This window comes from Canis lupus, chromosome 22, assembly GCF_011100685.1.
Source record: "Canis lupus familiaris isolate Mischka breed German Shepherd chromosome 22, alternate assembly UU_Cfam_GSD_1.0, whole genome shotgun sequence".
Lineage (NCBI taxonomy): Eukaryota > Metazoa > Chordata > Mammalia > Carnivora > Canidae > Canis > Canis lupus.
The window spans coordinates 4795336-4810534 of record NC_049243.1 but is presented as its reverse complement, the minus strand read 5'-3'; the positions used below and the strand labels follow the sequence as shown (position 1 = coordinate 4810534).

Genomic DNA, 15199 nt, shown 5'->3' with positions numbered 1-15199 from the left:
GGGTCCCGGATGCAGGCAGGGTAAGAAATGACAGAGCAAGCGAAAGGGAGATGAACCTAAGGACTCAGCCATTCAAACACTTATTGAGAGCCTTCTATGGGCCAGATGCTGTCCTCGGGATTGGAAACTCTGTGTAAACAAAACAGTCTCTGCCTTCCTGGAACTTACCATCTAAGAGGTAGTGAAGGAGCAGGAGGGGCAGATGATAAATACATAATCATACAACGAACAGCTAATTCTACACAGTAGCATCAGGAAAATAAGACAGGAGAATGGGGAATCGCCGGGGAGGGGCTGGTCCTCAAGAACGTTGAGAAATGCTCTTCTCGAGGGAGAACACGTAGAAAGACCACAAGATGAGACGTTACCGGCAGTCTGGCAAAGTTGTCAAGTGCAGAAATACAGAAAAGCAGCACAGATGAGATCTGTGATTACGGCCCAGCTGTTGAACGTGGCTCAGGGCCAGAAAAACTGGCTACTTGGGGGAAACTGGAAGGATTAGGAACAGCCCAGTCCTTAAGGGGCTGAGGTACTTGACCCATTATCAAAGTTGGAGGCCCAGGCTGGGCAGAGTCCAACAGAGAACATGCCTCCAAGTGGGGCTGACCTGGAGCTTGATCCTAACGAACATGTCAGAAATCAGAACCAGGCCTCAGAGCCAAAAAATTCTTCCTTGAGGACACACAATTCCATTGCCTGAGCCAATTGTCTTTTCCCCAAGGAAGCCGCGGATCTCTGGTTTGGGGCTTTCGCTGTGATCTATAACATACCACTTGAAGCACATCACAGCACATCAGAGCTGGAGAATGCTACTGGATTCTCTCTTCTTGGCTTAGGATGGCTGCCATGTTCCAATGTCTTGGGGTTATAATACACAAGACGGACAGTGCAAACAAGAGTCCTTTGGCCTCCACAGAAGTCTGGAACACATTTTATTTGTCAGCAGCCTACTTGTTGAGTCTCCTGGCGAGATGAGGCCTCCTAGGATACTGATCATTGAAAGCCATGGAAGCAAGCAGGATAAGGTTAGTGAACCCTTATCTCCTTTCTCATGGCTTGCCTTAGGCATACCTCAGCGATACTGAGGATTTGGTTCCAGACCACCATGAAAACGTGACTATTATAGTAAAGCAAGTCAAATGAATTTTTTTAGTTTCCCAATTTACATAAAAGTACTGTATTCTATTAAGTATGCAATAGCATTATGTTTTAAAAAACATATATATATACATATATATATATATTCCTTAATTGAAAATACTTTATTGCTAAAAAGAATGCTCACCCTCATCTGAGCTTTCAGCAAGTGATAATCACTGATCACAGATCACCATAACAAATATGATGAGAAGGCTTGAAGTACTGCGAGAATTACCAAAATATAACACACAGAGCTATGAAGGGAGCAGATACTGTTGGGAAAATAACATCTGAAAATAATTGCTTGATGCTGGGGTGCCACAAATCTTCAATCTGTAAAAAACAAAACAAAACACAGTATCTGTGAGGTTTGATAAAATGAAACATGCCTGCATTTAAAATTAGCCTTTAGCTGTTTCAAGTATGCATTCTGGAAGGGTCATTTGGCCCAACCCAGCAGCCAGTTCTGGTCCTTAGATGCCAAACCGGTTGAGAAAAAGGGCGAAGAGAATGATTCTAGGGGAATGGCTGGGACTGCTCGATGAAAGGCTGGGAGAAGTTCCTTCTGGTTCCTCCCCCAGTAAAGGTTCACCGAGCTTGGCCCTTTCCGGGTGAGATTGCTACAACAGAGGACTCAATCGTCTTCCCAGCCCAGCTCATAGCTTTGTTGAGAGAGCAAATGTTGAGAGGTCAAAACTACAGATTAGCTGTATTATGGGAACTGAAGGGATCGTCATCATTAATTTATGGAAGGACCACGTTAAAATCTATTGCAGGCCCACAACTCCAATGGTTCAATAGAAAAATGAGCTGCTTAAGCCTAAAAGGGCAGGGGGTGGTGTGGTGGTAAAGAAGTAACAAACCACCCTCTGCAGGGGAAGGGGAGGCCCGATTTGTAGCAGTTCCCAATTTCTGTGGTGTAAATACCGCCACCAAGGCTGATATTGAGCTGCTGGTGTGGTGCCACCAAACACAGAATTGGGAAGGCGTGAGCACGGTGTTGCAAGCTGGCCCCATCCCACCTCTGGCTGCAGTAAGGATGGGGGTGGGGGGTAGATTTGAATAAAACACAGTTCATGCCCTCATTAGACTAATGCGTGGATGCATGGAGGAGACGTACCATCGAATAAAGCATCTTGAAGTAGTATGATCACGTCCTCAGTGGGATCTGTGTCCTAACAGGAACCAAAGCCTTAAACTAACAAGATGAAGCTTTGATCCTGGACTTCAGGCATCAGCAAGTCAAGGGAGGTCACGGGAAATTCTCCCTCTAATAGATAGCTGCCTACTTGTTCATGAAGGTTGGCTGGCTCTAAATATGATGACACGGTAACGGGTTACGTTCCATCATCTCAGCTAGGTTACTGGTCAGGAGCAAAGGCACTGAGTTAGGGGCGCCTGGGGGGCTCAGTGGGTTAAGTGCCAGACTCTAGATTTTGGCTCAGGTCATGATGTCAGGGATGAGAGGCCTGAGTTGGGCTCTGTGCTCAGTAGGGAGCCTGCTTGAGATTCCCTGACTCTCCTCCCACTGCCCCCCCCATGCATTCTCTCTCTCTCTCTCAAATAAATTAATCTTCAAAGGCTCCAAGTCTAGGAAAGAGTAATTAGAGCTCAGGCTTCCATGAACTAGAAGACCTGCAAACCATCCTCTTAACATCTGCAAACTCCTGGGGCTACCAGTCCACATGTTGGCTGAGGAAGGGGCCCTGGGGTTGGGGAGGGGAGGGGGAGGCATGGGAGAAGCTTAAGAACCGAGGAGAAGAAGAAGGAGACCCCATTAACATTTCCCTGCCCTGCTCTTTTGAAGTCCACGATGTGTACCCACACCACATGCTCCTGGGCAAGCCTGGCGTCTGTCGTGGTTCAAAATTCAGCCACATGTTCTTCAAGTATTTGAGTGTCCCGCAGTCCTTCTCCCTTGGCTGTCCCTTCGAGGCTCTTCTAGCTCTCTGGTGGCACTTTCCTCTCTCCTCTTCTGGCTCTTCACAGGTAGGAGCTCCCTTCAAGTTTCCACCTCTTCTTTTCTTTCTCTATTTTCTCTTTTGATATTGACATCAACTCCACTAACTTCCCTCCATGCAGATCACATCACAGTTGCTTGTCAAGACCTTCCCTCTCCCCTGAGTATCACGTTCCCGCTCAATCGCCAGGTGGACCACTGGTCCTCCATGGACCTCCGGAACATGGATTCAGACTGCGTGTCCGGGGTCAGACTTCCTGCTTTCCCCTCTGGCCAGGTCCTCGCCTTGGAGACTCCATTTCTCGTAATGGCACCACAGTATATTCCATCAGCAAAATTTGAACTCTGGAGTCATCTCTCAGGGTTCCTCCTCTAGCATGCTCTCACCCAGCTAATTGCTGACTTGGCTTTCATGCTTATCGGTACCAGGGACATCCAGGCTTTACTGATTTCTCATGGGAACCATCTAGATCTCTTCTGGTAGCTCTTTCTCTCTGCCCCAATCCTGCCCCAGGGGGAGGGGTCATCAGTCCTGGTACCCCATCTAGCCTTTACCATAATCATGTGACCCTGAGCTTGGCCAATCAGAGTCCTCCCTTTGAGTTTTCTCAAATTGGAGCTCAAAGGGAGTTTTTTGTTCTCTCTGGTTTTATTTATTTATTTTAATTTTTTTAATTTATTTATGATAGTCACAGAGAGAGAAAGAGACATAGGCAGAGGGAGAAGCAGAGGGAGAAGCAGAGGGAGAAGCAGAGGGAGAAGCAGGCTCCATGCACCGGGAGCCCGACGTGGGATTCGATCCCAGGTCTCCAGGATCGCACCCTGGGCCAAAGGCAGGCGCCAAACCGCTGCACCACCCAGGGATCCCCTCTCTGGTTTTAAATTCTCTTTAGTTTACAGGTGGAGCTATAAGTGTGGATCCAAAATCACTGGTAGCCCTGAACTCTAATGTATGGAGAAGCCTGAGAGAAAAACAGTTGATACACAAATAAGACGCGGCTGTGAGAGTCATGCCTTTGTTCCCATCCTGATTTCACTTAACCTGAAGGATGGCTCTAGTCCTATCCCCATTCAAATAGTATTCTCTGGGGCACCTGGGTGGCTCAGTGGTCCAGCATCTGCCTTCAGCTCAGGTCGTGATCCCGGGGTCCTGGGATCGAGTCCCGCCCACTTCTTCCTCTGCCTGTGTCTCTGTGTCTCTCTCTGTGTCTCTCATGAATAAATAAATAAAACCTTTTTTTTTAATCTTCCCTTATCTCACAATCAAATAAGGTTGGGGTTGTTTTTTTTGTTTATCACAAAGCTATTTGCTGGTACAAGGAAACGTAATCATACACACATTTTTAAAAATTTAAATTAAAATATATGTTCTTGCCCCAAATGAAGGCCGTAAAACTTAAATGGTGGGGACATTCCTGTTCGAGTTTAGGAGAAAGCAAAGCTGGAATTAACCAGCTCTCCCCTGAGTGGGTCTGCGGTGGCATCGGCCTTTCTTAGAGTGCATATCTTCTCACACTGAGTGTGAGTCTAGACTTCAAAGAGTTGGATCTTATGATCCAGACAGTTCTAAATGCAATCTCATCACCTCATTGGCGTTCAACTGAAGAAACAGCCATCATTTCTGTGATCTTGGGGACGCGCTGGGTTATAAAGGCACCTTCCCAAAGGCTTTTCAACAGTAACCGCTGACCTTCCTTGCTTTTCTCCTTACCCGTCAGCATCCCAGAACAGATGTGACTCTCTGGTGCCTGTTCTAGGTCACTTAGTACAATGTTGTAAGTCATGGTTGTTTGTTTCGGGCCCCTTTCTAGGTTATAAACTCAGTTTTCGGTAGAGTTAACTTACTTAAGAAACATCTACTGGTGGGCTCGCAGCAGCAGGACGCACCAGGAGCCTAGTAGCCAGGGAGTTCCCAAAATCAAGAAAGCCAGACTCCTGCTCCAACAGAGTTCATGATCTGGTACAGTCGTTTTCAAACTTGGCTGCAAATTGCAGACAGCCAGAGAGCTCCTGACTCCAGAGGTCCGGGGTTGGTCGGGCACGCCAGGGCTCTCAGCTCCTTTGGTGACTTGATCACGCAGCCCAAACTGAGAAATGTTCTTCTAGATGAAAAGAAGCATATGATTTCAACACAATACCGAGGGTGTCTGTGGCTGAAGTACTCATAGGGTGCGGTGAGAATCTGGGGGCAGGGAACACCCCAACGGAGATTCTCAACCCTGCACGTTACAAAGTCTTAGAAAACACCCTTGCTACGCCCTGAACTCGCATGTTCAGACTCTCAGGTCACAGGGCATTAGCATGTTTTAAAAGCTCCCTGGGTGATTCTGATACCCAGAGGTGGCTGCGAACCACTGGAGCCCACCTAGGGAGACCCAGTGAGGGCAAGGCTTTCGAGAAGGGGTAACAGCTCTGTGGAGACTCGGAAAGGACGCAGGGGTAGTCAGGCAAAAGAGGAGGCCGGGTCTTGGCATTGACTTTGCTTCTCCCATAATGCCCACAGAGGCTCTGGAAACTTTGTAGTTACTCAAAAAGATTCTATGAATGTTCAGGATCCCTGGGGTTACCTATGTGGAAGCATCTGTATTAGTTTCCCGGGGCTGCTGTAACAAGGTACTACCATCTGGTTGGTGTAGCACAACAGGAGCTTATTCTCTCGAGTTCTAGAGGGTAGGTATCTGACGCCCAAGTGTCAGCAGGGCTCGCTCCTATTTTGGAAGCTCTGAGGGAGAATCTACTCCATGCCTTCCTCGCTTCTGAGGGCTGCCAGCAATCCCTGGCCTTCCTCAGCTTATAAGTGCATCACTCTAATCTCTGCCTCCATTGTCACATGGACTTCTTCCTTTGTGTCTGTTTCTGTGTCCAGAATTCCCTTTTTAAGGACACCAGTCACTGGGTCATTCAGGCCCAGGTCTAATCTAGTCTGAACTCAACTTGATTACATCCGGAGGGATCCCATCTCTAAATAAGGTCGTCTTTATAGGTAGCTGGGGTTAGCACTTGAACATATTTAGGGCAAGGGCACGATTCGACCCACAGGGAATCCCGGTTGCCACAGAGGAGAGAGGGCGAGGGGAGGAGCCTTGTCCCTGCTCTCATGGGATCTATTCACTTGAGTGAGTCACCCTGAAACATTTTCCAGTTATGAGTCCATAGTTTTCATGTGACTCTTCCACACACGATACGTCATTCATTTGTGAAATTACACTTCACATTTGTAGGGAGAAATGAGAAGTATTCTGTAAACCAATTTGAGACTGCGACGTCTTCTGTGCTCCATCCGAGGCCTCTAGCTCAGACTAGGGTGCAATGCACACCCACGGGCTCAGACATCTGGTGCTAAAGTGGGACAGCTCCTGGCAAACTGGGACACACGTCACCCTGTTTCTCGCTCTGTCTCTCTTTTCCAGGCTCCCTGTTTGTCCTCTGTTCGGGTGTGTCCTATTGGAAAGGGTAAAGACACATGTGACGTTATTTACACTTTGATGAAAGGATTGAAGAATTCCAGATGATTTTTATCTAACCTTAACACTTAGATATTTTTCAAGAAGCAACGTGGCCTTATGACTTGGTAAGAATAAAAAGAAATATTTGATCCTATATCCTTATCCTTATAAGGCCCCACCTCACTGCCCACACTGTGAGCTGGGCAAGTAATAAACTGTAAACAAAAAAAAATTTTTTAGAGAGGGTATAGGAGGGACAAAGACAGGGAGAGAGAGCATCTTACGCAGGCTCCGTGTTGGGCGTTTAGAGCCACCAGGCGCCCCTAAACTGTAAAATGTTTTAATTTAGATATAAGTTGAGTATTTTGAGTAATGACCATGACTTGTACATAAACTTGGAGCCTTCCCTGACAGCCTGAAGTCTCTGAAAACAGCCTATATTCAGTTTCTACTGCTTAAACCCGGCCTCCACTGCCCGCCTGTAGTCTGACTTCTATCCTCACCACTGCAATGAAAATACTTTCTGAAGATTATCAGAACTTTCTGATTGTCAGATTTCATGGCTTCAGGTTTAGAATGGTTGAAGCTTAAAAGACTGCCATCGCAGGTGCCTGGGTGGCTGAGTCGGTTAAACCTCCAACTCTTGATTTTGGCTCAGGTCACCATCTCAGAGTCATGAGATGGAGCCCCCTGTGGGTTCCATGCTGGGCTTGGAGTCTGCTTCAGATTCTCATTCTCTCCCCTCCCCCTTCCTTTGTGTCTCTCCTTCTCTCTGTCTCTAAAAAGAAAGAAAGAAAGAAAGAAAGAAAGAAAGAAAGAAAGAAAGAAAGAAAGAAAGAAAGAAAGAAGAAAGAAAGAAAGAAAGAAAGAAGAAAGAAAGATCTCCAAAAGAAAAAGAAAAAGAAAAAGAAAAAGAAAAAGAAAAAGAAAAGAAAAGAAAAGAAAAGAAAAGAAAAGAAAAAGAAAAAGAAAAACTGCCATAGTGAGCGCAGGCAAGGATGTAGACGGCCTGCAACTCTCAGACACTGCTCATGGGAATGGAATAGAAAATGGTTCAACCACTTTGAAATACAATTCAGCGGTTCCTTAAAAAGTTAAACATATCATATAAACCAGCCTAAGGATTCACCCAAGAGAAAAGAAAGCTTGTGCTCCTACAAGGACAGGAACGTGAATAGTCATAGCAGCTTTACTTGCACTAGCCGGAAATTGGCAAGGACGCAAATGTCCATCCACAGGAGAATGGATAAACAGACTGTGGTACATCCATGCTATTTCCACTGTGGAATGCTACTCAGCAAAAAGAAAGGAGAGAGGGGAGGAGGGAAAGCTATTTCTATGTGCTCCAAAATGGATGAGTCTCAATCTTGAAATAATTAGTCCCATTCCTGAAATAAAGAAGCCAGATTTTTAAAAAGAGTGTATACTGGAATCATATACTGTGATATGATATACTGTGATAATGATATACTGAAATCATATAAATGATTTCATTTATGTAAAATTGGAGAAAATGCACACTAATCTAGAATGATGGTTCAGGGGTTGCCTGGGAAGGAGGGATGGGGATGGGTTGGGAGGAGGGGCTACAAAGGACCAGAAGGAAACTTCTGGGGTGATAGATGTGTTCATCTTCTTCAGTGTGGTGATGGTATTAAGGTCCACACGTATAGAAAATGTATGAAACTATGTGTTTTATGTGTGTGCGGCTTATTGTATGTCAATTATACCTCAATAAAGCTGTTTTGAAAAGCCCCATGCATGCATTTCAGTCCTATATCTACTGATTTATCTACAGCATTTGGGAAATCTGGCAATTTCCTCCTCTTTGAAATGTTCCTCTCCCCAGGGGGGAGGGGGGCGCAGGACATTGTTTTCAGGTCTCTTCCTGCCATTCCACCTAGACGGTCAGAGCCTATCACATTAGCTTGAGATATGAGATTTGAATTCTCACCTGTTGATTTTAAGCATTTAGACCTATTTGTCTACCATCATTTTGAGCAGCCACAGTAATCACACACACAAAACGCAAGGAAACAGCTAATCAACCTGCAAATCCAAATTTCTCTTAAATACTTCTGTATTTCCTGCCTGCCATAGCACCAGAAAGGGGTAGTATATAGGTTTAGTGTGTTTGGAGGATATTTGGTATCTTTCATCATATGTGAATGATTACCCTGATAAAACAAGGAATTCTGGAAAGACAAAAGATTCTTAGAACCAGCCCCCAAGTAACCCAACAGCCTTCGAATGTGGCCCTCAAAGCTGCAGAGAGATTAAGAGTTGACGCCCAGGTGCCAGAGGAGCAGTGTGGTGTTTCATCCATCACTTCCCCAAATCTGGTGCCAACAGAGGGTGGGACCTGGCCAGGCTTTGTTCTCCCTCGATGCAGTGCAGACACACATCTCTGGCTTGACCCCCCAATCTCCGTCTTTCCTCTGTTCGTGAAAGAAGGAACACTTTTCCAATCCTCATCAGTCTTGCAGCTGCTCACACCAAGGTCTTCAAGAAATGGCAAGTGGCCATGCTTTCAGGAGCTGCCTTGCCTTACTAGACCACTGAGTAACTTTTATGAGATCTATGGCCACATTTTTAGTTGGCCCGATAGTTGCCCAAATAGGTTATGACGCGTGCTTATTTAATAAGTCCCGACACGTGGTTTGAATTGAAGAGACGCAATCTACCAGACTGTGGAGCTGCAGTCTAACCAGGATACTGAAGTCCAAAGTCAGGGAACCTCAGCCCAGGTGTCTGTCTACACACCGTGAGTCACAGTTGTTAATCCTTAGAGGAATCACATGCTTAGGTATTGACCGGCGCCTGTTCTGAGACTCACGGTTGTCATGGTAATAATAGCCAAATGTAGCTGTCACCAAACTTACTTTTTGTCTTTTTCCAGAAGGCTTTCAGTTGAGTTTCTCTTTCAAATGGTGTCAGACGGGTAGGTGCCCTTAAGAGCCTTAGTTCAAAGATCTCACTGCAAATTCGCCTGTTGACTTCTTCTACATAAAGATGCGATCACTTCCTCGGGGAAAGAGGAATCCTCTTTACTTTCTAGGAAGAAGACAAACAGGGTCTGAGGGAAACACTGCCCAAGGGCCCGGCAAATCCTACTTGACCAGGAGAATGTGTGTGTTAAGATAAAGGAGGAGCACCAGGGCCGGCCACAGCGGAAGGTAGAGGCCAGGGTCTCAGGGAGCTGTGATTGCCGTGTGCTCTTTTTGGATACAGAAGCCAGTTGGCCAGGAGGCACTATTAGCCTTCTATTCCATCAAAGGATATTTGCATCATGAAGTGGCATTGAAGGGGCTGAGAGATCAGAGAGATGGGGCCATTTACAGGGAGATAAAAATAATCAAAAGCAAAGCCCCAAGACCCAGCTTTCCCTTGGCGTGAGTGTGTTCAGAGAACAGCTGCCTCCGAGAAGCAAACAAGCAGGGCTTCCTCTTTCTGTATTGACACAAGTCTTAGTTACTTAAAGCCTTTCTTGCTTTGGGCCCCTGAACCTCAGAACTGAGACATGCTAAGGAGTACAGAAGGGCCCAACCTTACGCTGAGTGATGGTATCAAAACTGTTATTTTAACTTTGAAACCGAGAGGGAGACAGAGACAGAGGGAGGGTTCCGCTGCCGCACACAGTGCAGCGGGTGAGATAAAACTTATTTCAAAGAAATCATCCATCAAAGACCTTACATCTATTGTAAGCCCTAATGTGAAGTCCTCAGTCACCTGGGTGGCTCAGTCGGTTAAGCATCTGACTCTTTTGATTCCAGCTCAGGTCAAGATCTCAGGGTCCTGAGCTCGAGCCCCGCCTTGGACTCCACCCTCAGCGGGAAGACTGTTGGGGATTCTCTCTCTCTCTTTCTCTCTCTCTCTCTGCCCCTTCACCCCACAGTCCCTCTCTCTCTAAAAATAACCAAATCTAAAAAAAAAAAGAAAAGAAAAAGAAAATATGGTGAATTCCACCAACGTATGCACTTCAATCTGGATAACTGAAAGAATTTTTCAAAAAATAGTAGCAAATATTAATATTGACTATATGCCAGACTCTGTGTGCACTAAACTCATTGAATTCTCTGAACATCCACTACTATCTCATCTATTTTATATTATAAGTGAGGGAGTCAAGGCAGAGTCAGTGGCCTAGGGCCGTAAACAGGTAAATGGCGGAGCATGGTTGGGACGCAGCCCCCGTGACTGTTGATTCCACTATGATGTGCCTGATACTCTGTTGGCCCTGGGGGAGTGTTGTTAATGGTTTTGTCCATTTGTTTTCATCGGTGGGTTTGGTTTTGCCCAGTTTACCTCAGTGGGAGACTGGGGGTGATGATGTCTAGTCAACGGAGATTGCTCGCAATATCTAAGACCTTAATTTTTACTGAAATACCATGTGCATGTGATGCTAAAATGTCCAGTTCAGGAATAGAGCTCCCTGCCAGGAGGAAGCACTGCACTAAGTCAAGGATGGAGTATGGAATTGGCAGTCAGGAGCTCCGTCACTGTCCTGGCTCCGTCACTCATCCATCGTGTGATTCAGAGCACGCAGAGCCTTTGAGCTCACATTCTTTATCAGGACACTGAGTCCCACCCCTCCTCCCCACTTAGATACTTATATTAGAGGAATAAGGCTGTACTTTCAGCTCTCTTGAACTTCTAATTATATGTAGAGTTTGGTTTGACTCAGCACTTTTCAAAACCATAGGGGCCATGGAATATGTATCTTTTCATCCCCTATAGGTCTAGGGGGTCTGCAGGCATTGCGAAGGCAACACTGCCTTTACAGTCTTGCAACAAACAGCAGGCCAGTGAGAGCAAAAGAGGGACAGGAGTCTCAGGGCCCCAAGTGACACATTTTTATGTGTTCTTTGCTTCCATTATGACCTCCTACCTTGATCTTCAATTTACGATCAACATTTATTGCACCTCTGTTGTAAGCCCTGGGGAGTGGGAATAAGCAGATGCTCTCCTCAAGACGTAAAGCCCGCACTCAAGGAGCACAACCATTGATGAAGGATTCAGGTAAACAAACACACAGCTGCGGATCCTTGTAGAAGACCACAGGGAGGTGGGGGCGCCAAGGAGAAACAATTTTTTTTTTAACCTGGAAAATGTTTTATCAAGAAAATGGCATATACGTAGCCTTGCAAGATGAACAGCTAGCGGTCAAGAAGGCCTGGGGATGGGACGTGCGTGAGAGGGGAGACTGGATGCCATGAATTAATTTCTAATCCTATTTATGCTTACTCTTTTTCTTGGTAAGACACCCTAGGACCCCAGAGCACCTGCCCTGGCTACCAACAGAAAGATCGCATCCAGCCTGACTACACCTTTGGTGGGAGCAATGTCTGACTTGAAGTTGCTGAGAGCTGTTGCTAGCATTAGAAGCACCGCCTTCCGCCAAACCGAGACTGGATGCTGTGAGTGGATAAAAATGTCAGGAACCAAGACATTTGCACGGCATGTCTTTTAAAAACGAGAGGCCCCAAGAGGGCGCCAGACTTCAGTTGTTTTCTGGATCAGAAAACCAGGGCCCGGCCAACCCCAAAGGAAGAGGTCACAGTCAAAGGGAATTAGCTCATGTGAAGTGCATTTTTGTTCCCTCATAAAAGTAAATATATAATAGTCGAGATATTTTGAATAAACGTGAATAGTGATTTACCTCCCAAATTCTAAATTTGGGTTTAAAATACAAAATAAAATACACAAAACATTGCCTCTTGCGGTGGGATTCGGGCCTGGTATTTAAAGATTGACAAATCTCAATAAAAAAAATAAAAAATAAATAAAAAAAAAGAAAGGGAGACAGAACGTAAAGACTGCTAACTCTGGGAAACGAACTAGGGGTGGTAGAAGGGGAGGAGGGCGGGGGGTGGGAGTGAATGGGTGACGGGCACTGGGTGTTATTCTGTATGTTAGTAAATTGAACACCAATAAAAAAAATAAAAATAAATAAAAAATAAAGATTGACAAATCTGCTAATTGAAATTTTCAGCCAGCCCTCTTCTTGGTATTTGTCTTCTGGGCTGAGTAAACTACTCTCGCTCATGGGTGCTTGGTTTATTTTTATTTATTCACTCCTTTAATGAGTATTTGTTCAGGTTCTCTTATGTGCTGGGCAAGTTGCTAGGTGTTGAAATAGAAGGGTACAAAAGACGTGGTGAGTGGATGAACAAAGCATGGTCTACCCATACCATGGGCTGTTATTCAAGGAGAAAAGGAGATGAGCTATCTACCTACGAAGAGACTCGGAGAAAACTTCCCTGAGTAACACTGAGTGCAAGAAGCTAACTGGAAAAGGCCATACACTGTGATTCCAACTATCGAACACTCGAGAAAAGATGAAACTACGGAGACAGTCAAAAGATGAGTGGTCGACAGGGTTTAGGGAGGAGGGCCAGGTGAAGAGACAGAGGATTTTTAGGGCACTGAAACTACCCTGCATGAGACTGTAATGCTGGACACATGTTTTCATACATTTGTCAAGACCCATAGACTGTTCACCACCAACAATGGACCCTAATGGAAACCACCGGCTCTGGCGGCAGGATGCGTCTGTGTCATCTCATGGGTCAGCTTGATGCACCACTCTGGTGGGTGACGTTTAGGGTGGGGAAGGCCATGCTCAGCTGAGGGCGGGAGGTATAGGGGAAACCTTTGTACTTTCTGCTCAGTTTTGCTGTGAACCTCAAACTGCTCTAAAAAACAACAAAGTCTTAAAAAAAAAAAGATATAGCTGTTGCTCTCAAGGAGCTTAGAGTTTGGGAAGAACAGGCAACCAATAAAACAAACAGTCCCATGGGGGCACTGCCCCAAGGAAGGCTGCAGTGTTGGGGGAGCTCTGGAGAGGGGTCCCACGTGTCCCTGCAGCATGTGTGTGTCTCCTGGCCCTGGGCTTGTTAACAGGAAGAATGGGGCCTGGGGGAACCTAGAAGAGCTTGCATCACCCTCCTGGCTGGACCTCTGATTAGCAGAGAGCTCTTTGGTAAGTCACTGCTCCCGCTGGAGCTCAGGTTTCTCACCTCTGAACTGGCACTGCTGTTCCTGGTGACCTTTCTAGCCTCAACATAAAATTGGTTATTTCAGTTGTAGTGACAAGTTCTTCTGTGTGTGTGTGTATGTGTGTGTGTGTGTACAGTGAACTCCACATGGAATATACCACCTTAGCCACATGTAAGTGCACAGTGTATGTACGTGCTGTGCCTCCATCCATCCATCCATCCATCCATCCATCCACCCATCCAGTCAGCCATCCATTCATCTATCTAGTCATCCATCCAGTCATCCATCCATCCATCCATTCACCCATCCAGTCATCCATCCATCCATCCATCCATCCATCCATCCATCCGTCCATCCGTCCATCCATCCATCTGTCCATCCATCCATCCATCCAGTCATCCAGCCAGCCATCCAGCCATCGAGCCATCCAGCCATCCAGTCATCTATCCATCCATCCATCCACTCATCCATCCATCCAGTCAGCCATCCATCCATCTAACATCCAATCATCCATCCAGCCATCACCCATCCAGTCATCCAGCCATCATCCATCCATCCATCCATCCAGCCAGCCAGCCAGCCATTATCCATCCATCCAGCTATCCAGCCATCCATACAGCCATCCAGCCATCCATCCAGCCATCCATCCAGCCATCCATCCAGCCATCCATCCCGAAAGCTGCTTCACCTTCCCAAAGCTGTCCCCACTCCCATCTCCCCTGGTCCTCGGCAATCCGCATTCTGCCTTCTGTCCCTCTGAATTCACGACTCTGGGAGCCTCAGTAAGTCGAACTGCGGCATCTGGCTCATCTCGCTCAGCACCATGTCTTCAGGTTCATCCGCGTTGTCACGTGTCAGAGTTTCATTCTCTCCTAAGGCTGAATAACATCCCTCTGTGCATATCTGGTAACGTTCCTATGACGTGGCTGTTTCTGAGGCCGCCAACTGCTCGATGGGGAAAAGGAGAGCCCTGGCACTCACGCTTGCCCCCTTTTATCTTTCTGGATCCAGGACAGCGAGTTCAGACTCTGGTGGTGAGAAGGTTCTGCTGCTTCTGCTGGGGCCGCTCATCCCTTCCAGACAGGCCGAAGCTCCTGCCCAGGAATGTCCTGGGTTCTTCTTGTTTGCTGGGCAGGCATCTGTTTCCCTCCAGGGGACGAACTTGCTCCCTCGTCAGGTGTCACCGAGAGGGAAGACGAAGAGAACCGAGGCCCCTGGCTTCGTTTCGGCCCTCTCGGAATCTGTTTGGGCTGCTCTAACCGACGCCACAGGCCGGGAGGCTTATAAACAGCAGACATTTATTGTTCACTGTTCTGGAGGCTGGAAGTTCAAGGTCAGAGTGCCAGCATGGTTGGGTTCTGGTGAGAGCCTTCTTGCAGGCTGCACACAGCTGACTTCTCATCGTGTCCTCCCGTGGGTGGAAGGGGTGAGGGAGCTCTCTGGGGTCTCTTTTATAAAGGCACTAATCCCTTTTGTGAGAGCGCTCCCTTTATGACTCAGTCATTTCACAAAGGCCCCACCTCCTAATGCCATCACTTTAGGTGTTAAGATTTCAACATATGGGGGCCCCTGGGGGCGCGGTCGTTGAGTGTCTGTGTTTGGCTCAGGGCGTGATCCTGGGGTCCTGGGATCAAGTCCCACATCGGGGGTCCTC

General features: G+C 46.7%; 1 long non-coding RNA gene across 1 annotated transcript; it reads right to left on the bottom strand.

The window, feature by feature from the left end:
• Window positions 1-1251: 1251 nt before the first annotated feature.
• Window positions 1252-14957, bottom strand: LOC111091809. The gene is made up of 4 exons (XR_005376211.1): window positions 14234-14957; window positions 9429-9600; window positions 4946-6541; window positions 1252-1473 (listed from the first exon to the last, which is right to left on the bottom strand). It is a non-coding gene; the product is annotated as an uncharacterized LOC111091809 (long non-coding RNA).
• Between the last annotated feature and the right edge of the window lie 242 nt (window positions 14958-15199).